General features: G+C 40.6%; 1 protein-coding gene and 1 pseudogene across 11 annotated transcripts in view; one reads left to right on the plus strand and one right to left on the minus strand.

Moving 5' to 3' along the window:
* The window catches only part of Kmt2c (lysine methyltransferase 2C), a 227,668-nt gene that overhangs the window by 16,437 nt on the left and 185,920 nt on the right, over positions 1-25,311 (plus strand). The gene's annotated exons all lie outside the window — the stretch shown is intronic.
* LOC127679629 (uncharacterized) lies at positions 3,883-4,052 on the minus strand (annotated as a pseudogene).

Consider the following 25,311-nt stretch of genomic DNA (forward strand, 5'->3'; position numbering starts at 1 on the left):
CAAGCATTTTACCTGCCTGTGTACTATGTACCTGCTTGATACCTGTGGAGGCCAGAAGAGGCTTCTTTAGGGATTGGTGTTACAATCATGAGCTGCCATGGAGGTGCTAGGATCCAACCTTGGTCCTTCCTCACCCGTCCCTCTTCCTCCTTTTCCTGAGACAAGGTCTCTTTCCATAGCTCTGGCTGGCTTGGAGTTTACTGTGGCAGTGACTAATCTGGTCTCAGGCTGGCTCCAAGTCACAGAGATCCACCTGCCTCAACCTCTGGAGCACTGAGGTTAAAAGTGTGTGCCACTGTACCCAGCTTCTTAATTCTTTTTAAAATTGTTTTTATAAATCATTGCACGAGGCATAGAAAGTGCAGTTGTTTGTTTATGGATCCTGTTTCTATTAATAAAACCCACTTAATGCTGTTAGTTTTGTAGATTTGTCAGGATTTTTGTCGCATCATGCCATCAGCATCCTTATTAGATATTTAATTTTTTTTTAATTTTTTTTATTTTTATTTTTTATTTTTTTTTTTTTGGTTTTTGGTTTTTCCAGACAGGGTTTCTCTGTGTAGCCCTGGCTGTCTTGGAACTCTGTAGACCAGGCTGGCCTCAAACTCAGAAATCCCCCTGCCTCTGCCTCCCAAGTGCTGGGATTAAAGGCGTGCGCCACCACTGCCTGGCTTTTACTTTTATTATATTCAACACAATATATATTTTTATACCAATCATAAAAATGATAGACATGTTATTAAATGAACATAAAATGATAACATCTTTTTGTTGGTTTCTTTGTTTTTAGTAAAGCTTATAGTCTTGGCTCTTACTCTGTGGTACAAACCCAAAATAAGAACAATTTTTAGACATTGGAGTTCATTGTAGTAAGGCTCTACTTCAGTGTCCCTCATATCCCCAAAGGATTTTACCTCCATCGTAGCTAAGCTAAGAGTTGACAGTTCTCCTGCACCAAGGAATGAATTGTAGAAACATTTAATGAATGTATTTAATGAATAAATTCATTATTTGGATACAGATTTCCTGCTATGGTCAAAGCTATCTGACTTGAGTGATTGTCATCATTCTCAGCCCACAGGGAACGGGTTACATTCATTTAAGAAATGGTGTGTGTATTAAGATGGTCTGTCCATGAAGTTATTCATCAACTGTTTCAATGAACAATTATTTTGCTTGGAGGGTAGCACAGACATTAGTTGAGGGTAAGATTCTGGTTCATTGGCCGTGATAATTTTGAAAAGCATTCATCTCAGAAAAAGTAACTTATAAGATCATCTTCAAAAATGATATAATAATTATAAATATCAAGCAAAACATTCAGTCTCACTCTTTGTTCTCTTACAAGCCACCTCCCAAATTATTTGTCTACATTTCTTTTGGCTGTATAAATAATTTTGAAATATGTAAGCTGTTCTGAAAACCATAGTATCATGTGAAAACATCAAATAAACAATCCTACTAATAGAGAGGCTGAGATAGTAGAGGCATGATTTCAAGACCATTATGTGGTACACAGCAAGACACTATGATGTATAAGCAAGCAGAAAGTGTACAGTTGTATGGATTGTACAATATTGGACATATTTCTCCAATTACCAAATTAGAGAGACCATTGGGTGACAGCCAACACATTTCTAATTCCTCATACTTTTGAATTTCAATCGATTAGGATATGTTGGTAATATTATTCTTCATATTAAGAGATCTTAAGGAAAAGTGATTGCTACTTCCTGTTATTTTTGTTGTTAGGGGTGGAATTATGTTTGTGTGGGTTTGTTGAAAGATAACTTTCTTGCTTTTTCTAGGGTGTAGTTTCCCTCCTTGTACTGATGTTTTCCATCTATTATCCTTTGTGTAAACTTGGTTTTGTCGTGGAATATATTGTTTTCTCTGTCTATGATAATTTTGAGTTTTGCTGGGTGTAGTAGCCTGGGCTGGCATTTGTGTTCTCTTAGGGTCTGTATGACATCTGCCCAGGATCTTCTAGCTCCCAAGTTCAAAACTAGCCTTCACAATGAGTGCAAGACCAGCTTGGGCAACTTAGTGAGAACCTACCTCAAAATAGGGAGGTTTTTGTGGTGAGTACTTAGGATAGTGTCTGATATATACTAAGCAGTTCATCTGTTTATTAGTATTATATAAGCCAGAGTAGAGCAGCAGGTATCAAAGAAAATTGCTTGATTTGAATTTTATCAGCATAGTTTGTGTCAGTTAAATGTGTCTCCAAATGTTTTCAGAGGTTAAAGGTTTATTTATACATCTGTTTCCAAGGAAGAATGTGTAAATAAATCTAGATATACAAGTTTTCTACAGTTTAAGGAGGGAGGTCAGTGACCTCTACTCCAAGCATATCCATAACCCATTGGATAAGTAAATTTCCTCTAAAGTCGAAGTGTTCTGAATGAGGTCCATTTTGGATGTACAGGTGACATAGGTTGTTTTTCCTCAAAGCTGAGTTCTAGAGGAGACCATTTTAGGAATTAAGGACAGCATTATTACATTTCCCCCTAGGAAAGAACTCAACAGATAATGTTCAAAGGAAGCTATTTGTTTGTATGTTTGGTTTTTTGAGACAGGTTGCTCTGTATAGCCCTGGCTGACCTTGAACTCAGAGATCTGTCTGCCTCTGCCTCCCAAGTGTAGGGACTAAAGACATGTGCCTCTATGGCTCTGCTAAAGTTTTATTTATGCACATGAGCACCCTTTCTGTATGTACATCTGGATGCCAGAAGACGTCCTATGTTTGCTGGGAATTGAACTCAGGACTTCTGGAAGAGCAGCCAGTATTCTTAACTGCTGAGGCATCTGTCCAGCCTGGAGTACATTTTTTTTTTTTAAATGGATATTGTCCTATTTCAAAAGACTGGGTAATGGATTTATACAAGTGCGGTTTTTACTGTTTTATCCAGGAAAGTACATTGAAAGTGGATAGAGATAAGGTGATAAAGATTCTAAAATTTCACAAACAGCAGTTCCTTACATATAATTAAGAATATATTTAGCAAGGCATAGTGGGACATGCCATTAATACCAATCCTTGGGAGGCAGAGGCTGGCCAATTTCTGAGTTTGAGGTCAGCCTGGTCTACAGACTGTGTTCCAGGACAGCCAGGTCTACACAGAGAAACCCTGTCTTGACCATTGATGAAGTGTGGATTTCTCCCCCCAGTGCCTTATATTCGGAACTGTCTTCCCTTACCCTTGACTACATTGCTCTTACTTTGCATGTCTTTTCTATATTGTCCACTCACTAGCCTCTTCGGTAACCCTTTACTCCTGAAGTTAGCTGTAGTTAGCTCTCACTCTGTCTTTTCTTTCCTTCCCTTTTCTCCTTCCTTCCTTCTTTTCTTTTTTTCTTTTTCCTTTTTTTCTTTTTTTTTCTTTTTCTTTTTTGGACAGGGTTTCTCTGTATAGCCCTGGCTGTCCTGGAACTCACTCTGTAGACCAGGCTGGCCTTGAACTCAGAAATCTGCCTACCTTTGCCTCCCAGAGTGCTGGGATCTGCCTCTGCCTCCCGCCCGGCTCTCTCTCTCTCTCTCTTTTTTTTTAAGTCTGTCTATTTAGCCCAGACTGTCCTTGAACTCACAGAGGTTTACCTACCTCATCCTCCAGTGTGCTGGGATTAAAGGTATTGTCAATTATGCTTGTTTCTCTTCTCCTTAAACTCTTTCTCTTGTGGGAGTTGGTTCTTCATCATCACACGGGTCCTGGGGGTTGGAAGGACAGATTTAAAGCCGATGGCAAGCCTTTCTTTACCTGTCTGTTGAGCTCCTTATCTCCTTTCTTCCTGGGCAGGCAGGAGCGGTTGAGTCTGCTGACACTGCCAGTAGCCTGTGTGCTTACCAGATGTCTTGTGATCTTTCTGCTGGCCCTTTGCTGCTGTTGGGAAACAATCAAAGCAAAGGATGCATTGATAGTTTTAGGAGAAGTGTTTAGACTTTTCTTATTACTAGAGTTTTTAATCAAATGTCTATGAAGTCCCATTATATTTTCCAATCCTAATAGTTGCTGATTCTACACTTGATCTTAGCCAAAAGGCCGAGAAGCGATTATAGTTGCTGATGCTAATCCATATCAGGACATTTTTTTCCTACCTGGTAAGAGTATGCTCTCAAATAGGCTACATCTTTCAAGGTCTCTGTGGGTACCTGGTAAGAGTGACCTGAACTTCGGTTGAAGTAGGGTTTCAGTTCCTTTTTTTTTTTTTAAGACAGGGTTTCTCTGTATAGCTCTGGCTTTCCTGGAACTTGCTCTGTAGACCAGGCTGGCCTCAAACTCAGAAATCCGCCTGCCTCTGCCTCCCAAGTGCTGGGATTCAGGACTTGCGCGCCACCACCGGCAGCCTCCTTTTTTTTTTTTTTTAAAGAGTTACTTTATTTATGTGTGTACACTGTAGCTGTCTTTAGACACATCGTAAGAGGACTTCAGATCCCATTACAGAGAGTTGTGAGTCACCATGTGTTTGCTGAGAATTGAACTCGGGACCTCTGGAAGAGCAGTCAGTGCTCTTAACTGCTGAGCCAACTCTCTGGCCCCCTAGTGTTTCAGTTTTAAAGGATTAGCCTAAGTTAGGATTGTACTGTGATATAATTTTTTTCATTTGTTTACTTACTTATTTGTTTATTTTCAAGACAGCATCTTACTGTCCTGGAACTCACTGTGTAGACCCAAGTTACCTCTGCTGGGATTAAAGAAAGGTCTGCAACAAACACTATGTCCAGGATTTTTGATTTTATTTTATTTTTAAAAATATTAGCTAGATTATCTTTTTTTTTTGGAAACAGGGTCTATTTGTAGCCTTGGCTGTCCTGGAACTCAGTATGTAGATCAGCCTGGTCTCAAACTCACAGAGATCAGCCAGCCTCTGCCTCTCTAGTGCTGGGATTAAAGGTGTGTGCTACAATGTTCTATGCTACTCTTAATAGAGAAACAGCTCATTTGATCTGCTTTTCCAGCTCTTTCCTTTCTGGTTGTTTTCATTGTGTTTGTGCTGGCTGTGTGTGTGGGCATATGTCCCATGGAGTACCATACCAGTGGAGGTCAGAGAAAAACTGTGGAGTCCGTTCTCTCCATATTTACATGAGTTTTGGGAACTGAACTTAGTTAGGTCTCCAGGCTTGGGTAATAAGTGCCTTTCCCCTCTGAGCTATCTCTCTGGTCCATTTTTTTCTTCATTTTTTTTTTTTAAGTTACTATGTTCATTCACTTTGTGTAAGCATGTACATGTGTGGGTCAGTGTTTGTGTGTGCTGATGTTTGTGTGTAGAGGTCAGAGACAACTCCTTGGATTCCTTTATCTTCTTCCACCATGCTGGGCCCAGGGGATTGAACAAATTTCCTCAGGCTTGACAGCAGATACCTTTATCGGCAGAACCATCTTGGTGGCCTTTTTATTTTTTAGGGTTTTTGAGACAGGGTCTCACTATGCAGTGCTGGCTGTCCTGGAACTAACTTTATAGACCCTACTGGCCTTGAACTCTCACAGATCTGCCTTCCTCTGCTTCTAGAGTGCTGGGATTAAAGTGTGCCACACCTCATGCTTCAAACATTTTAATTTAATTTTGTTTTTATGTGTAAGTATTTTGCCTGAATGTATGTCATTCTTGCCTGAATTTATGCCTGTGTACTATATGTGTATCACTGGTGCCCTTGGAGGTCAGAAGATGTTGTTGAATCAGCTATGACTGGGGTTAAAGCAGACAGTTGTGACCTCTCATGTGGGTGCTGAGAATTGAACCCAGGTCCTATGGAGAAGCAGCTAGTGCTCTTAAGCACTGAGCCATCTCTCCAGCCCCACTAAGTGTGTGTGTATGTAAAAACTATACATCATCATCATCATAATAATAATATTTCCTCATGATATTTTCCCTCCTTTCCTTTCCTTTCCTTTCCTTTCCTTTCCTTTCCTTTCCTTTCCTTTCCTTTCCTTTCCTTTCCTTTCCTTTCCTTTCCTTTCCTGTCCTGTCCTGTCCTGTCCTGTCCTGTCCGTCTCCCCTCCCCTCCCCTTCCCTCCTTTCCCCTCCCCTCCCCTTCCCTCTTCTTTCCTTCCCTCTCCTTTCCTTTCTTCCCTGCCTTTGCTGTATTGAGACAGGGTTTCTGTCTGTGTAGTCCTGGCTGGCTTGGAGCTCACTGTGCATACATACCAGGTTGGTTTCAAACTCACAGAGATCCTCCCTGCCTTGGCCTCCTTAGTGGTGGGGTTAAAGACATGTGGCACCATGCCCAGTCTCATTATGACCATTCATACATACAACTACAGAACATTTTTATCATCCGTACCCAGTGTCTCTTCCTTCCTCTTCCTCTTCCTCTTCCTAACTGATCCCTCTTCTACAGCCATGTCTTTTTTTTTCTTTTTTTTTTTTTTTGGATGACTCAGTCAATTGCATTATAGTTGCTTCCGAGAGATGAATGTAGAGTTACACCACTAAAGAAAAGGTTTTTTCCCCTGCTGCCCGGCAACTATTAACTGATCATTGGGCAAGAGTACCTCAGGAGCCTTTCCTGCCCTCGTGGCAGGGTGTGGACAGGCCTCAGTCTTCTGCAGGTCTTGCTTAATTAATACAGCTGCTATGAGTTCAAGAGTACAACTGCTCTGTCATGCTTGAAAGATAGTGTTCCGCAACCTCTACTCCCTCCACTGGGGAATACCTTCGTTGATATTTCCTAAGCTTTGGAGGGGGGTGATAGAGAGAGATGTCCCATTTATGACCTTCAGTAGTCATTTATTCTTTGTACAAGTCTCTGCAGTTTGCCTTTGTCACTGCAAGAAGTTTCCTCCAATGAAAGCTAAAAGCAGCATTATTTTGTGGGCACAAGCATACATATTTAGAGGACATTTTGATTGACAGAACATGTCCATTTAGCAAAACAACAGTGACTCTGCCAACTAGGGCCTATAATCTCCTCCATCATGGGCTTTAGTTTATAGTACTAGATGTGGAGCAGGCCTCAAAGTCAATGAGAAAATGCTTGCTTACCTCCATAAAGTCTGGGTAGCAGCATAGCATGTAGGTGCCACAGGTGACTGAAGATTTGATGTCAGTGCTTCTTTAGTAGCCTCTGTGCAGCAGAAAAGAAACTCTGATACTAGTTCTAACTTTCTTTTTAAACTGTCCTTTAACTAGAACATTGGTATCTTCAGCAATAGGGTCTTGCTGTCTAGTTCTGGCGGAAAACCAGCAATAGTGGCAGTTTGCCTGTTTAAAAAAAATATATATATATATATGTATGTATATATACATACATATATATATATACACACACATATATATTGTTTGTTTTGTTTTTGTTTTGTTTTTTTGTTTTTTGGATTTTTTTTTTTTTTTTGAGACAGGGTTTCTCTGTACAGCCCTGGCTGTCCTGGAACTCACTCTGTAGACCAGGCTGGCCTTGAACTCAGAAATTCACCTGCCTCTACCTCCCAGAGTGCTGGGATTGCAGGTGTGCGCCACCACCCCGGCTTGTAATTTATATTTTTAATGAATACAATTTCCTAATTTACTGAGAAATTCTTTTTCTTAACAATTAGTTTAAACTTTTCAAAGATGGGACCTCACATTGAAGTACTTAAGGACTGGAACTCAAAGGTCTGACTGCTTTACTCTTCTAGTTCATAAGTTGTCTTGCTTGCCTACTTTAAGCTTTAAAATGTGTACACACACACACACACACACACACACACATATTTTTAACTTTCATTAATCTTTTAAAAATTTATTTGTGTGTGTTGGGGACTTATAGAGGTCAGAGACAAGTTGGTGGAGTTGATTCTTTATCCCTGTGGATTTCAGGTTCAAATTCATTTTGTCAGGCTTTCAACCAGTGCCTTTTGTTGTTGAGCTGCCTAACTGGCCCAACTTTTAATTATTTCATGGTTTTAATAAAAAAAAATTTGAGTGTTTGGAAAGTCACAGATAAACATTTATTTATTTATTTATTTATTTATTTATTTATTTATTTATTTATTTATTGCTTCTAGCATCTATGCCCTGCTTTTCTGTAACTCCTTTTCTTGTCTGTTTCTAGTTGCTAACTAGATAGAGCCTCAAGCTTCCACAGAATATTTGACACACTCTCCTTAAAGATGTCCATACTATTTGTCTATAGGTAATATTTAGAATTTTAGGAGTTTGTTGGAGGAGGAAGAGAAGAGAAGCATGCATGGCATGAGTGAGAAGTGAGAAGGTGGGGAAAGCCAATCATCATTAATCCTGCTGCGACAAGGCTCTGGAATACAGATTATGCCCCTGTGCAGCATCTTCATTGTGCCATAGAGAAGGGCATGAAACCAAAGGGATTGTATGAGGAAGCCTATTAAATAGACATGCTTTTTTATTTTTTATTAATTGTATATTGGGTCAGGGAGTTGGTTCTTTCTTGCATGTGAGCCGAGATCCAGGAACAGAACTTTGTTTATCAGGCTTTGATAGCAGGTCTCTTTATCTGAGGTTCCACATCTCTGGCTCTCATGTGCATTATTTTTATTAAAACCTAGTATTAAAAGTCTAAAATGTTTAATTTGTGTGTGTGGGGGGCTATGAATATAGAGAGAATATGAATATGTTACACATTTTTACGTACCTGTGGAGGCCACAAGAGGGTAATGGATGTTGGAAGCCTTGGAACTAGAATTTCAGGAGTTTAGCACTACAAGTTGCTATGCCATCTCTCCAGCCTAAGAGTGTGTATTTGTTTGTTGTATTCTATTTTTTGAAGGGGATAGGATCTTACTATATGGTTCAGGCATAAGCTCTGACATAACTCGATTCATAGACCCAGGCTGGTTTTGAACCTAGAGATGTACTTGCCTCTGTCCCCCACCCCCTTTAGGATTAAAGGTATGTGTAACCACACTCTACCACCAGTTTCTATTTTTATTAAAGCCCCCCCACCTTTTTTTGTAATATACTTGTTCTAATGACTAGTGTAAATTTATTTAACTAGGAAAAAAGTCTTTTGATTCAAACTTGTAGGATTTTATTTTTATTTGAGAATGATTATGTCACATGGAAAGAAGGAGTATGAAGTTTTGCATTGTGTTTTCCGAACATATTAAAATAATTACCCAGTTCATTGTAGATGTTTCTTTGGGATGCCATTTAATTTTTTTTCATGATAAAAAATAGTTTTGTTTTTTTTTTGCAGTGGTTTTCATATGCTTCAAAGCATGGGTTTATCCTTGGCTATGTCTTTGTATAAGCATCTGTCAGTGTGTGCCGTCAGTGGCTGTGTAGCAATCTGCTGTCTTAATTTTGTTTTAAATCTTAACTCCTTGGATTTTATCATTATAAGGTTTTATGAGTTAATTGTAATGTTTTAGACTAGAATATTTTTGTGGAAAGTAATGTCAGGGTAGGATGGTTCAGAGTCTTGGGACAAATGAAGATAATTCTTTACCTGGGGTGTGTGAGAGGTTAGAGCCTGACCCCTAATCTTTAAAACTTTATTTTAAAAGAATTCTTTGGTTCCTTAAGACCATGATTATTTAAGTCATAATTTAAGCTAGTTTATTAGATATTAGAACAACAAAAAGCAGACAATATCAGGTTTCTTTTTCCTTCCCTTTTTTTTTTTTTGGTAGCAGTGGTGTATTGTTAAGTGCTAGGAGCAATAAAACATTTAAGCAGCTTCATTAAGGATAAGAAAGGTGGAAAAGCTGTTTATTGAACAGAAGGATAATTGTTGTAGTTGTTGGTGCTTGTTCCTAAACCTTTTATTTAACAATATGATAAATAGCTGTAGATCCGAGGAAGAAGAAAAAACTAGTTAGAACATTTTAAGACTTTTAAAGTGAAAAGCTTCCACTGTTAAATGGAAGAGTCTGCTGTAGTGGAGTAGAACCCTAGTGGGTGTTAGTGGTACAAATCAAAGATCACTTTGACTTCTCATGTGATAATAGTGGGTTGGGAAGGATTTACTGAAGGGGTTAACCTCAGTGAAGTTCTCATTTGGTGAAGCGAGATGTTGGAAAGATGTAGTTGTTTCCCTTTGTTTTATGTCCCGGACTTCCAACAAACCTCTTTAGTTTAAACATTATAAAGCCATAAGCTGCACTTCTTGGTTTGTTTTGAATTAAACAGTAGAGGGAAAGTACATGGTTAGCAAAGAGTTAACCAAGCAGGCAGTCTCTGCTGGCTTCGTAGAAGTAGGATTCCAGGTCTGTGCTTTAGAAATCCAGTCCACTTTTTTAAGGTGGCTGCTGTCTGTCGGATCTACTTTCTTTAATGGAGCTTCCTTCAATCCATCTCCTTCACTTATTATTATTTTCTCCCTCCTTCCTTCCCTCCCTCCCTCTTTTCTTCTCTCCCTCCCCCTCCATTCCCCTCCCCTTCCTCTCAATGTGTGTGTGTGTATACACACACACACACACACACACACACACACACACACACACACGCGCGCGTGCACACACATGAGTGCGCCGGCCCGAGAACTCCCCCCCCACTCCCCCGTATGTGTATGCAGATTCTCATAGCTGTAGAACTTGTCAGAGCATTGCAAGGAGACTTTTTAATTTAAATTTTAAAATTTTCGTTTTTTGAAACAGGGTTTCTCCATAGTCTTGGCTGTCTTGGACCTTGATATTTAGACTAGGCTGACTTTGAACTCAGGGGTCTGCCTGCCTCTCCTGGATACAGGGATTAAAGGGATCTTAATAGCTATTGTATTTATCAAACATTTTATTTATATATTTAAATTTTTATTTATATTTATGTGCCTGCATGTATGTCTGTGTGAAGATGCCAGATCTCCTGGAACTGGAGTTACAGACAGTTGTGTGAACTAGGAATTGAAACTGGGTCCTCGGGAAGAGCAGCCAGTACTTTTCTTAACTGTTGAGCCATGCCTCTTTTTATTTCTTCTTGTGCCACTGCTACTACTGCTGCTGTGGGATAAGCTTGGTAGGATTTAATGGAGCGTTTGCCTTATTATTCTGGAAGATGATGCTGAACGTTTTCTTCTCAAGTGGTATTAGATTGGCAAGGTTATGTGATTAATCTTTCTTGATATTTAACTTTTTTGAGACATGGTTTCATATATCCCATGCTGGCCTTGAACTCATTGTTTAGCCAAGGCTGGCATCAAAATTCTTTACCTTAATGCACCAACCTTTTGATTGCTATTGGGTATAGGCATTTATCTCTAAGTTCAGCCCTCAGTTCCAGTTATGAATGAGATATGCGTGTGTATATGTACTTCTGGGGCTGGAGAGATGCCTCAGCAGCCAAGAACACTTACTGTTTTTCCAAAAGACAGGACATGATTGCTAGCACCCACATGGAGGTTCACAACTGTCTTTAATGCTAGTCCCAGGGCACCTGATGTCTTCTTCCGGCTACACAGTCAATGTATACACATGGTACATAAAATGAAAAGACCCAAACACATAAGATAAAAACACACCCCCAAAAGGTACACATTTGTTTAGAATATAAACAGTAATATAGTACAGTCTATAACATTTATAAAAACCAATTTGAGTTATATCATCAAAGGCTTGAGGATCCTCAGCATTTTTACTGAAGAGTATTTGATAATGTTAAAATACAATAACAAAGAGAGTTCCTTTGAGCCTCCTGTCTCTGTCTCCCAAGTGCTATAAGCAGTCCACCAAGTGAACCATACCTAGGCTCAAGATTTGTTTCTTTTGTTTGTTTTGTTTGCTCAAGACAGGGTTTCTCAGTGTAGCCCTGTCTGTCCTGGAACTCACTCTGTAGACCAGGCTGGCTTCAGAAATCGGCCTGCCTCTGCCTCCCAAGTGCTGGGATTACAGGCATGCACCACCACTGCCTGGCAAGGTTTGTTTCATTTAAAATTTTTATAAACCAACACAATAGATACTAGAATAGATAATAGAAATGTATGTATGTATGTATGCATGTGTGTGTGTGTGTGTGTGTGTATGTATGTATGTATGTATGTATGTATTGAGACAGGGTCTCAATGTTTGCCTTATCCTGGAACTTGCTATGTAGACCGTTCTGGTCCCAAACTCATGATAGGAACTGTTAACCTGAGCCACCTCTCATGCTAGCTCTCTAGTTTGTCTTTCTCGCTTTTTTTTTTTTTTTTTTTTTTTAGATTTATTAATTTTATTTATATGAGTACACTGTCACTGTTTTCACACCAGAAGATAGCATTGGATTCGTTGTAAGTCACCATGTGGTTGCTGGGAATTGAACTCAGGACCTCTGAAAGAGCAGTCAGTGTTCTTAACTGTCATCTCTCCAGCCCCGTATATTCTCTTTTAAAGTAAAAATTGTGAGACAATATAGAGGGCTGTTAGCCTGTTCTCAGGTGGCATTAGTTGTGCTTGTGTGTGCGTGTGTATGTGTGTATATACACACATGTATATATGGACATGTATGTGTGTGCATATATGTGCAGATATGGTCATACCCCCATGTGGAGGTCAGAGGACAACTTATACCTTGTTTCAGACAGAGTCTCATTTGTTATTTGCTACTGAATAAACTAAGCTAGCTAGCCCATGAACTTCCAGGAATTCTGTCTTCCCATCTACTAGATGCACAGTTGTGCTTGTATTTGACATGGGTTCTAGACTTTTGACTCAGGTCTCCATATTTGCATGGTAATTGCTTTACTCACTGGTCCTTTTTCTAGCCTCTCTCTACCTCATTTTTGAGACAAGGCACTGAACCTGAAGCTCAAGGATTTCAGCTAGACTGGCTGGCCAGCAAGCTTCTGGGAGCCTCCCCTCTGTCGTTGGGATCATAGACACATTTCTGCCCCACTGGACAAGCACTTGAACAACTGAACTATTTCTCCAGACTTACTAGTTACATTTCTCCACCACATAAAACCTTGCAGTATGTTATTTACAAAAAATGAATTTAGAAGTGGTGGTGATACAGGCCCATAGTATAGTCCTAGTACGTGGAAGGTAGAGGCAGGTGGATCTCTGAGTTTGAGGCCAGTCTGATCTACAGATCAGATCAAGTTTCAGGACAGCCAGGGCTACACAGAGAAGCCCTGTCTCCATAAACCAAAAACTAGCCCCATTGTTTTTTAATTGAACCTTGAAACATACATACATGCACAAACTTAGCTTGGCCATTTTTCAAAAGTATAACTAAAGGATACCTAAGTGCATGCTGTATATGCTAGGTATGTATTATTGATTTGGAAACAAGGCATTCTAACAAGATAGTTTCAAAAGGTAACCATTCAGTCTCTGTTCAGAGACAGAGGACACTGGATTTCTGTGAGTTCCTGGCTAGCCTTTTTAAAAAAGTGAGAGCTTGCCTTTAAAAACAAAAACAACAAACAAACAAACAAAACCCCCCAAAATTCTGTTAACTATTCAATATGATAATCTCTTCTTTGCCTTTTAGACAGGGCCCCATGTGTCACAGTCTTGCTTCCAAACAGCTGTTATAGTTAAGGATGACAGAATTTCTTATCCTCCTGTATCTATGTCTTTAGTGCTAGAATTTCTGATATGAGCCCTCATACCTAGTTTATGGGATGCTGAGGATTGAACCTAGGACTTTGTGAATGTTAAGCAGGTGCTGAACCAACTGAGCTATGTCCTCAGCTCTGAAGTGTATATACTTAAATTACTATTACTTCTAATGCAAGTGAACCTGTTATAAAATCATTATTACTGTAATTGCAAGGTTACTTTTGTTTGTGTTTGAGACAGGGTGTCACTATGTAACTCAGGAAAACTGAAACTCTGCCTTTGTCTTGAGATGAAAGATGTGCACCATAATGCCCAGCTACAGAGTTACATTGTATACATATTTTCAACTCTAAACCTGTATAAAATATAAAATAACAAGGACATGCAGAACACTGTTATATTCTTTAAAAGACATCCAGCGCCATATTAAAAGAATAACTAAACTAAACAAAAGCTGTGAAGGATGGTTATGAGATTCTAAAGCCAGCACTCAGGAGATGGAGGGTAGAATAGTTCCAGTCCTAGGCCAACCTGAATTATATAGGAGAGACCTTTACTCGGCAGGCGGGCAGGCAGGCAGGCAGGCGGGCGGGCAGGCAGGTGGGCGGGCAGGCAGGTGGGCAGGCGGGCGGGCAGGCAGGTGGGCAGGCAGGCCGGCAGGCAGGCGGGCAGGCAGGCGGGCAGAAGATAGAATCCCAAATCACTTTTTATTTGCTATGCTTTAATGGTAATAGAAACAACAACTCATTTAGGTGTCAAAATATTAAATCCCTTTATACTTATTTGTATCTATTGGGTTTTGTATGTGGTATGGGCATGCACATAAGTAGTGCCAGTGTACATGGGCATTCATGTAGAGGCTAGAGCAGGATGTTACTGTCTTCAGTAGCCTCTGAACCTTTTTTTTTATTGTGACAAGGTCTCTCACTGAACTAGAAGGAAAATGTCCTTTTTGGCTAGGCCAGATAGCCACTGTGCTCTCAGGATCCATTTGTGTATGGATTTCCCTACCAGCCATTTTGGAATATGGTATGTGGAGCCACACTTGACTTTTCTATGGATGCTGGGAATTTACACTCAGGCCAGTAGGCTTTGCAGAGCAAGCACTCTTTTTTTTTTTTTTTAAAGATATTCTTTATTTACATTTCAAATGTTGTCCCTTTTCCTGGTCTCACCCCCCTCCCAGAAAGTCTCATAATACATCTCCCCTCCCCTTGTTCTCTAATCAGCCCTCTCCTGCTTCCCTGTCCCAGCATTCCCCCACCCTGCTATTGAGCCTTTCCAGGACCAAGGGCCTCTCCTCCCTTTGATGTCCATCAACGCCATCCTCTACTGCCTATGCCTCTGGAGCCACAGGTAACTCCACGTGTACTCTTTGGTTGATGGTTTTGTCCCTGGGAACTGTGGGAGTACTGGGTGGATCAAATTGTTCCTCCTATGATGTTGAAAACCCCTTCAGCTCCTTGGGTCCTTTCTCTAGCTCCCCCATTGGGGACCCTGTGCTCAGTTCAATGTCTGGCTGAGAGTGTCCTGCTCTGTATTTGTCATGCACTAGCAGAGCCTCCCAGGTGACAGCTATATCTGCTTCCAGGCAGCAAGCACTCTTAACCACTGTACTCTCTCTAGCCCAGTCTTTTATCCTTTGCAGAAAGTTTGATACACACACATACACACACACACACACACACACACACACACACACACACACACACACTTGTAGTTTTTTGGTTATAAGTAGAAAAGTGCCCATGTGACTGAAAGTGGTTGTGACTGTTTCTTTGGAAGGCATAGGTGATTGGCTGCTTGTGGATAAAGTGTAAGCCTGTTCTCCCTGTGAACAGTTGTCCTCATTTGTTTATACGTATTGATGATTAAACAAACACATAAACAAGTCATCAGAATTAAACACATCACAGTGTGCTTTTCAATGATTTTTTTAATTTTTTTTTTTTTTTGGCCACTAATAGAATATTGTTCAGCCAAATGATAGTTAATACCAGGGCTGAAGAGATGGCTCATTTTTTGCAGTTGTAGAGGACCTAGGCTTCATTCTGGAATATATGCATGTACACCACATGTGTGCCTGGTGCCTTTGGAGATCAGACAATGACATCATATTTCCTAAAACACAGATGGCTATGAGGTACCATGGGTGCTGGGAATGAAAGCTGCTTTTTTGCTTTGTGGTTTTCACATCTGTGGACAATAGTGTTTATGACATCCCAGTAGAGAAACAGGCTTAAAACTGATTAAAGGCATCTTAACTAATCATTCCCTTGTCATAATCATTTAATTGATTATCAAGTTTATTATTGCCTTGTAGTGAACAGTCTTGACTATTCTGTACACATGGGTATATTCTAGAAGATGAACTCCTATGTAAAGTTCTCTTATCAAAAAAGGAGTGTTTACAAAACCTTGTATGTATATGCATATGAGTGTGTTACATGCACATGAGTATGCTGGTTATGGGTGCCCACCTTCATGCATGCAGAAACAAGCGGTCAGCTCTCTTCTCTCATGCACGCTCTGTCTGCTGTGTTCCCTTGAGACAGGATCTCTCACTGAAGCTGCTTCAGCTAGATGACCAGAGCTCCCAGGACCCCTTGTCAGGGTTACAGTTGTGTGGGACCATGATGCTTTGTGGTTGCTGCTGCTGTTGTTCTTACACTTTATTACTGAACAAGCCAATTAGGCCATGTGGAACAAATAACAATAGCAAATCAGACCCTCAAGTTAAAGAGATTAAAAATGTTCAGTTCCTCAGTCAATGCCATTATGTGTGAGTCCTTGCAGACCTCGCTCCGTTCTCCTTATACCTTGTATTATCAGTTTTCATGAATCCATTGGGGAGTAGGATGATTGCGCTTTTGTTTCTTGGCCAGGAATTGCTTGATTGCAAAAGTCTAGTGAGAAGCTGAGTAAGGGATGGTGTCTGAGGAAAGGAGAAGAAATGCCTACTTTCTTTTTGTTGTATTCATACCCCCATATTTGCACAGTAAATGCACATACCTACCGAGCCATCTAATCAGGCCCCAACATTTATGCCTTTTTGGGTTAAACTTTTGAGCTATGACATAAAACAAACAATATTCAAACAGCAGTTTTGAAAGAAAAGCCTTGTCAAAAAAAAAAGTTCAAAATGAAATAATAGTCAAAATATGTTAGATGGAAAGCTGGAAATGTAGCTCAATGATAGAGCTCTTGCCTAACATGTACAAGGACCTACTTCAATCTCTAGTCCCCTCCCATCACCCCCAAAAGGAAGATATTGGTAGGAATGCACACCTGCAATCCCAACTTAGGAGGCTGAGGTGGATGCTCTTGCCAATCCTGACAACCAGAGTTGCTCTAGCACTCACAAGGTAAGAGAACACTGACTTCCTTAAAATTTTTTTGACCTCCTTATGTGCACTATGACACGGGCATCTGGTCCTCCCCATAGATAGGTAGGTAGGTAGGTAGGTAGATAGATAGATAGATAGATAGATAGATAGATAGATAGATAGATAGATAGAGTCATAAATGGGATGAGCAGTGGGTTGGAGAACACTTCATTTTTTGACAGTATGATGTTTGTGGACTGGCAATATTTTTCTGTAGTATATAGTGTAGCTTCAATATTTTTCAATGACTACTTTGAATGATGGCTCTTAAATGCTTTAGCCTTCCTTCTCTCTCACTCACCAGAAGTAATAGAAAAGAAAGGTTATTATGATACAAGTGGACCTGTTTAGGAATGGTTCTTTGGAGCAAATCCCATCTGCATAGGAGATCAGTGGTTGAGTTCACAGGTCAGCAGCAGCACCTTGATCCACTCACAAACACTTCATGGATGTACTGGTAGTCCAGTTCAGACAGCAGTGGTAGCACAGCTTAGCAGGAACAGCCAGGCTTCAATCAATGGGCAAGAAGTCAGTCAGCAGGAGGGATTTGGACCAGCAGGGACAATGCCCCTCAACAAAGTGAAGATCAGCAAAGAAGCAAGACCAAGAAGTGATGCAGAACTAGCTCTGCAAGCAAGCCCCGCTCACAGACTGTGGACTCTTATCTATACTCCTCCAAGTATCACGTGTCCGCCACAAGTCCTGCCTCAGCTTGTGCATCTGTCTTAGATGACATCACCCTGCCAATAAACCCAAGGATGTGGAAGCAGCAAGAAGCTGCAGCATACCACCGGAAGATTTTTGGTGCATTTCTCTCAATGGAGTCCTGACAAATAGGGCTCAGTTATACAATGTAAGGCAGACTGACTAATACATTCCTGTCATTAGCAAAGAATCCTTCATCATGTGTCCTTTCACATTCTTGCTTTAGCAGAATATTCTCCCTCCTGTGTTTGCTTTAGTGACTCCTTCCTTTACAAGTCTGTCTTAGTAAAACATCCTTTCACCTGTGTCCACTTCAGGAAAACACTCCTTTACTTGTTTGCTCCAGCAAAACACCATCTAACACAATTGACTTTCCAAAGAACCCATAAGTTTTCACTTCAATCTCACATTGGGAGTCAGATTCTCTTCATAGTCTTTTTGCTTAGTAGCCATTTGATAAGATGGTCTAACAGTTTTTTGCAGTTTTAAGTGGGATCACAGTAGCACTTACTGGGTTGTGGGCAAATAAATGCATGTAAAAATGACTTCCAGAGGGTAGGAGGCGTGAACAGTTGTCAGAGTAAGCTATTGTTTCTTTGCTGTTGGCAATGAATATAGGTAATAGAATATTCCACTTTGAATGATTATTCCATGTATAAAATTAAAATATAGTTGTGTGTGGTGGTTAGTGCATACTTATTATCCTAGTACTGCAGAGGATTGTTATCCTAGTACTTGTTATCCTAGTACTGCAGAGGATTGTGGGTTCCAGGTCAGTGATGCTACAGAGGAAGATCCTGTTATAAGCAAAACCAGTAACAGTACCATAAGGGGTGAGGAGATAGCTCAGTTGGTGAAGTGCCTGAGGATTTGACTTCAGATTCCTGACGCTCATTTACACACAGTCTTTGGTGCTCAGCGATGGGCTCTTCTTAGCTCTCCTTTCTAGTGCTGCCAGTAACAAGCACCTGCCCTGTTTGGTTTTTACCTTTCTTACATTTATTTGTGTGTGTATGTTTGTGTTCGTTATGTTTGTGTGTGCATGCATGTGGAGGCCAGAAGAACTTAAGATGTGAGCTGCTTAATGTGGGTGCTGAGAACCGAACTCTGTCCTTAACTACTCAGTCATCTATCTTGTCATGCCTTGTCTTGCTTTGCCTTTTCCCTGAGAACAGGGTGTTTTGACTAGGGTTTTACTGCTGTGAATAGACATCATGAACAAAGCAACTCTTATAAAGGACACTGTTTAATTAGGGCTGGGTTACAGATTCAGAAGTTCAGTCTATTATCAAGGAGGGAACATGGTAGCATTCAGGCAGGAATGTGCAGAAGCTGAGAGTTCTACATCTTTATCTGAAGGCTGTTAGCAGAATACTTACTGGCTTCCAGGCAGCTAGGAGGAGGATCTCAAAGCCCACACTCATAATGACACATGTCCCTAAAATAGTCTTTTTCTGGGTTGTGGGGTGAGAATTGAACTCAGGACTTTGAGCATGCTACTATGCAAGCACTTCATACTGGGGTCTTTAGCCCCACTAGTTCATTTGCAAATTCCTACCTAGGTCTTGTCAAATGTCAGAAACCTTAATTAAAAAATGGTTTCAACAAGTAGAAATTTTCCTCACAGATATAATTCATATGAAATTGTCTCGGACTTAGATATGTTCCCCCTTCTGGTTCCTTTCATTCTCACCATATTGGTTGTTGCTAGATTAATTTATTCAGCATCTATAATACATGAAAAATATATTGTTACCATGGGAAATAGAGAACAAGAAAATGGAACTTGATGAAGATGAGGGAGAAGATAGACTAACATAGGTAAACATTTCATTATGTCTGAAATATTCATTATTGTGGAGAAAATACAGTAGTGGACAGGATGAGACAGTATTGGGTTAGTAAGCTGATTGGAAGTTATCAGTAAGATGAGACTTTTTGTTTTCTTCTTCTTTTTTTTCCCCCTTTGGTTTTTTGGGTTTTTTTGGATTTGGTTTTTTCGAGACAGAGTTTCTCTGTATAGCCCTGGCTGTCCTGGAACTCACTCTGAAGATGAGGCTGGCCTTGAACTTAGAAATTCGCCTGCCTCTGCCTCCCAGAGTGCTGGGATTACAGGCGTGGCTACCACTGCCCAGCTAAGATGACTGAGTCTTTTTTCTTTTGGGTTTTTTTTTTTTGTTTTTGTTTTTGTTTTTTTTGGAGACAGGGTTTCTCTGTATAGCCCTGGCTGTCCTGGAACTCACTCTGTAGACCAGGCTGGCCTCGAACTCAGAAATCCGCCTGCCTCTGCCTCCCAAGTGCTGGGATTAAAGGTGTGCGCCACCACTGCCTGCAATGACTGAGTCTTAAAGGCACTGTGAGAGTGCAGAGTGAAAAGGCTGATGTGGATGTGGGGATTAGCATTTTAGGCACAGGGAGCAATCCATGCAAAAGGGCTCTTGTGCTTGAGTTTTTCATAAAACTGAATTGAAAAGAGACACAGAGCTGAGAAGTGATAAAGGGCATGTAGCAAAGTATTGGGAATCAGGTCATGTAGGGCTTGCATTGTGAGAACTGTTCGTTTTTTACACTTAGGTGGGAAGAGATACCTGTGTGAGCCTTTGAGCAGAGAAGTGACCTAAAAGGTTCCTTCCAGGACCAGGCCACCTACAGTGATAAAGAGCACCTGGTATAGGTGAGACCTTGGGTTCAACCTCCAGCTCCCTAAAGGAGGAAAAAATGCTCATACTCCAGCTTTGTTGGGAAGAGAATGGGAGGATAAAGGGAGAAGCAGGCTTACTGTTAAGAAAACAGTAGGCAGTGGGAGAGAGGGTTTAGAGGAAAAGAGAAGGTAGGAGTACTGAAGTGATTCCTCATGTTGTCAGGATCAGCTCAAAGGATTTATGGAATATTATTGATAGAGGGTGTGAGGAAAAAGAGAATTTGCATCTACAGCCATTGTAAGTGAAGATGGCATTGCTCACACACCTCATTTATTTTAAATGAACATTTTCTGAAGCCTTTGTAATGTTTTCTCTCAGCTCTTTTTGGGGCCTTGACTAGGCATGCTTCCATGTGATAGGTATAGCTGAGGTTGGGAAAGCCATAATATGTGCATCAGCTTCATAATGGGAGGTGTACTCTATAACAAGTAATAAAATACAAGATAGGAGGATATGTGATTAGGTCACCTAATAGTGATGTGGGTTTTTGTTGGGTTGGCCATTAACTCTGTGGTGGCTTGTAAATAATCTTTCATAATTATTTAGATACACACACACACACATACATGTGTATAGTATGTATCTGTATGTGTATGCAGAATTGAGCATTTTGGATAAGTTCATTAAGCCTAGAGCATTTAACGATCATGTATGTGGAACACTGAGCAATGCCTTTAAAACATATAAGGGGAAAACTAATGAAGTGGTCCAGAGCTCATCGTTTTAACCTTTGACTAGGTATTGATTAGTAATAATTGCTAAACAGGTGAATGGTAAATGGACAAGTAGGGCCAAGAGGAAATAATTGAAGTTTAGTAAAAAGAATGTTTAAAGCTCTCATTTTATCTTATTCAAATAATATAGGTCATTAATAGTGTTTTGTATGATAGTTCATGCCTTCAATTGAATGACTGCTTTGAAGCTTTTCCTATTCTGGGCACTGTTGTGCATAAGAAACTATTCACTTTGGTGTACCTGGTAGACTTATAAATTCTAAGTTGTGAGCTTAAAAACACTCTCCTCTTCTCCCTCCTCTCCTCTCCTCTCTCCTCTCCCCTCCCCTCCCCTCCCCTCCCCTCCCCTCCGTCCTCTCTCTTCTCCCCCCTCCGTCCTCTCTCTTCTCCCCTCCCCTCCCCTCCCTCCCCTCTCCTCTCTCCCCTCTCCTCTCTCCTCTCCCCTCCCTCCCCTCCCCTCCCTCCTCTCCCCTCTCCCCTCTCCCCTCTCCCCTCTCCCCTCTCCCTTCTCCCCTCTCCCCTCTCCCCTCTCCCCTCTCCCCTCTCCCCTCTCCCCTCTCCCCTCTCCCCTCTCCCCTCTCCCCTCTCCCCTCTCCCTTCTCCCCTCTCCCCTCTCCCCTTTCCCCTCTCCCCTCTCCCCTCCTGCTTTTTTGTTTGTTTGTTCTTGTTTTGAGACAAGGTCTCTCTGAGTACCCTTGGCTCTCCTGGGAAGCTCTCTGCAGACTGACTGCTGGCCTGTTTCCCATGTTTGCCTCCAGAGTGCTGAGATTAGAGGTGTGTACTACCACTGCTGTGCTAGACTGGGTTTCTCTGTGTAACCTTGGCTATCTTAGAACTCATTCTATGTCCTCGAACTCAGATATTCACCCACTTCTGCCTCCCAAGTGCTGTCGCTAAAGGTGTGTGCCACCACTGTCCAGCTAAAAACTTATTTCTAAGAAATTAATTTAGGTGTATGCCCTAAAATTTCTGGAGTTAAAATATCCTAAGACTTAGAATATATATACTTCTTTATGCCCTTTTCATATGGAATCCCCATCCCCAAGACCTACTTATTTGTTCCATCTGTGTATGTATGTTCATATATTATAGCATGCTGGTGCTGGTAGAAGCTAGGTTGTAAGTCATTGACCTAGGCTTACATGCAAGTGGTTGTGAACTGCCCTATGTGGGTGCTGGGAACTGAGCTTGGGTTATCTAAAAGGGCAGCAGCGGCTCTTTAACCACTGAGGCATCTCTCTATTCCCACAGAATTCTTTTTTTTTAAAGGATTGCTTGGGGATTTGGAGGGAAATCATGTAATGTAGTTTTCTTACCAATTTGCCCAGAGGACTGTTTTTCCAGGTGAGGAGAGAGTATAATGATAAATGAGATTTCTCCCCCTTCATCTGAATGTTGGGGCTTGAGTCCAGGAAGATTTTTATTTTCAATGAAGTTTTACTATTGACTAGATGTAAGGCATTATGAATTTTTATTTTCTTTACTCTTGTATTACAAGTTGTCTTACGTATTTACAGTTGGGACTGTAGAGATGCCTCAGTGGATAAAATGCCAGATGGGCAAGTATGAGGACCAGAGTCCAGATCTTCAGAGTCCATGTGAAAGCCAGACAGGTGTGGCAGAGGGGGACATGGGATTTGTTTCTTTTCTGGTTTTTGTTTTGTTTTTGTTTTTTGTTTTTTCTTTTAAACTAATTGAATATCACAGTGTGCATTTGTGTATGTGCTTTTGTGTGTGTAGTGGAGACATGGAGAAGAATTGAACAATGGTTAACTCGTCTTTGGATGTGGACTGGTCCACTGAAGAGCTGATGAGAGAAGAGGTTGAAGTTCTGGAGAATTCCCTGTTATTAGAATGTGAATGAAGTAATCTCTGTGCTATAGCCCCTCTCAACTACTTCCATATAATTTAAGTCCCCTTCCTTCTCCCTCCCTTCCCATCCTTAAGTGTTATTGTGAGACAAGGTCTCACTATTGAGTTTAGGCTATGTAGCACAGTCTGTCTTTGAACTTCCAATAATCCTTCTTCCTCAGCTTTTTAATTCTGATATTCAGGAGTGAGCCACAGTGATTCACTCAATATGTTGAGGAATCCATTGGATGAATTTATATAAGTGATAATAAAGCCCAAGCTACTTTTCCCTGTCTCAGAAAAAAGTTCTTCCTTTTGGGCTTCTTCCTTTTTTTGTTTGTTTGTTTTTTGTTTTTTTGTTTGTTTGTTTGTTTGCTTGTTTTTTTTTTTTGTTTTTTTTTTTTTGTTAGTTAGATTAAAACTATCAGTTTCAGCGTGTCTGGTTTTATGTGGAGGTCCTTGATCCACTTGGACTTGAGCTTAGTACAAGGAGATAAGAATGGGTCGATTTGTATTCTTCTGCATGCTGACCTCCAGTTGAACCAGCACCATTTGTTAAAAAAGCTGTCTTTTTTCCACTGGATGTTTTCAGCTCCTTTGTCAAAGATCAAGTGACCATAGGTGTGTGAGTTCATTTCTGTGTCTTCAATTCTATTCCATTGATCCACCTGCCTGTCACCATGCAGTTTTTAACACTATTGCTCTGTAGTACTGCTTGAGGTCGGGGATACTGATTCCCCCAGAAGTTATTTTACTTTTGAGAATAGTTTTAGCTATCCTGTTTTTGTTTTTGTTTTTGTTTTTGTTTTTGTTTTTTTTTTTTTTTTTTTTTTTTTGTTGTTATTCCAGATGAATTTGAGAATTGCTTTCTAACTCTGAAGAATTGAGTTGGGATTTTGATGGGGATTGCATTGAATCTGTATATTGCTTTTGGCAAGATGGCCATTTTTCCTATATTAATCCTGCTAATCCAAGAGCATGGAAGATTTTTCCATCTTCTGAGGTTTTCTTGGATTTCTTTCTTCAAAGACTTGAAGATCCTGTCATACAGATCTTTCACTTGTTTGGTTAGAGTCACACCAAGATACTTTATATTGTTTGTGGCTATTGTGAAGGGTGTCATTTCCCTAATTTCTTTCTCAGCCTGTTTATCCTTTGAGTATAGGAAAGCTACTGATTTGCTTGAGTTGATTTTATATCAACCCACTTTGCTGAAAGGGGAAGAGCTTTGAACACATGGGCACAGAGGAAAAGTTCCTGAACAGAACACCAGTAGCTTATGCTCTAAGATCAAGAATTGATAAATGGGACCTCATAAAATTACAAAGTTTCTGTAAGGCAAAGGACACTGTCAAAAGGACAAAACGGCAACCAGCAAATTGGGAAAAGATCTTTACCTACCTTACATCCGACAGAGGGCTATTATCCAGGATATACAAAGAACTCAAGAAGGTAGACTCCAGAGAGACATAACCCTATTAAACAATGGGATCCAGAGCTAAACAAAGACTTTTCACTTGAGGAATATTGAGTGCTCAGAAATACCTAAAGAAATGGTCAACATCCTTAGTCATCAGGGAAATGCAAATCAAAACAACTCTGAGATTTCACCTCATACCAGTCAGAATGGCTAAGATCAAAAATTCAGGAGAAAACAGGTGCTGGTGAGGATGTGGAGAAAGAGGAACACTCCTCCGTTGCTGGTGGGGTTGCAAGCTGCTACAACCAACCACTCTGGTATTCAGCCTGGCGGTTCCTCAGAAAACTGGGCATAATACTACAGGAGGACCCCACTATACCACTCCTGGGCATATACCCAGAGGATTCCCCAGCATGTAATAAGGATACATACTTCACTATGTTCATAGCAGCCCAGAAGCTGGACAGAGTCCAGATGTCCCTCAATGGAGGAATAGATACAGAAAATGTGCTATATATACACTATGGAATACTATTCAGCTGTTAAAAACAATGAATTCATGAAATTCTTAGGCAAGTGAGTGGAACTGGAGAATGTCATCCTAATTGAGGTAACCCAATCACAAAATAACACACATGGAATGCACTCACTGATAAGCGGATATTAGCCCAGAAGCTTGGAATACCCAAGAAACAATTCACATATCAAATGATGCCCAAGAAGAAGGAAGGAGAGGCCCCTGGTCATGGAAAGGCTCGATGTAGCAGTGTAGGGTAATACCAGGATAGGGAAGCAGGAAAGCGTTGATTGGGGAACAGGGGGAGGAACAGGGGAAGAGAAGAGGGCTTATGGGACTTTTAGGGAGGGGGGATCTTGGAAAGGGGAAATCATTTGAAATGTAAATAAAGAGTATATTAAAAAAAAAGATTAAAACTATCAGAGGATCTGAGAGGAGTTGGAGGGGAAACTTCAATCAATGGCTCCACTTTCAAACTGACCATGGCCATTTATTTAATCTTTCTGGGCGTGTATTTTCTTGATTGAAAATGGGGAGGAGTTTAAGTATCTTTTATGCTAACTTCA

The sequence above is a fragment of the Apodemus sylvaticus genome, chromosome 2, assembly GCF_947179515.1.
Source record: "Apodemus sylvaticus chromosome 2, mApoSyl1.1, whole genome shotgun sequence".
NCBI lineage: Eukaryota > Metazoa > Chordata > Mammalia > Rodentia > Muridae > Apodemus > Apodemus sylvaticus.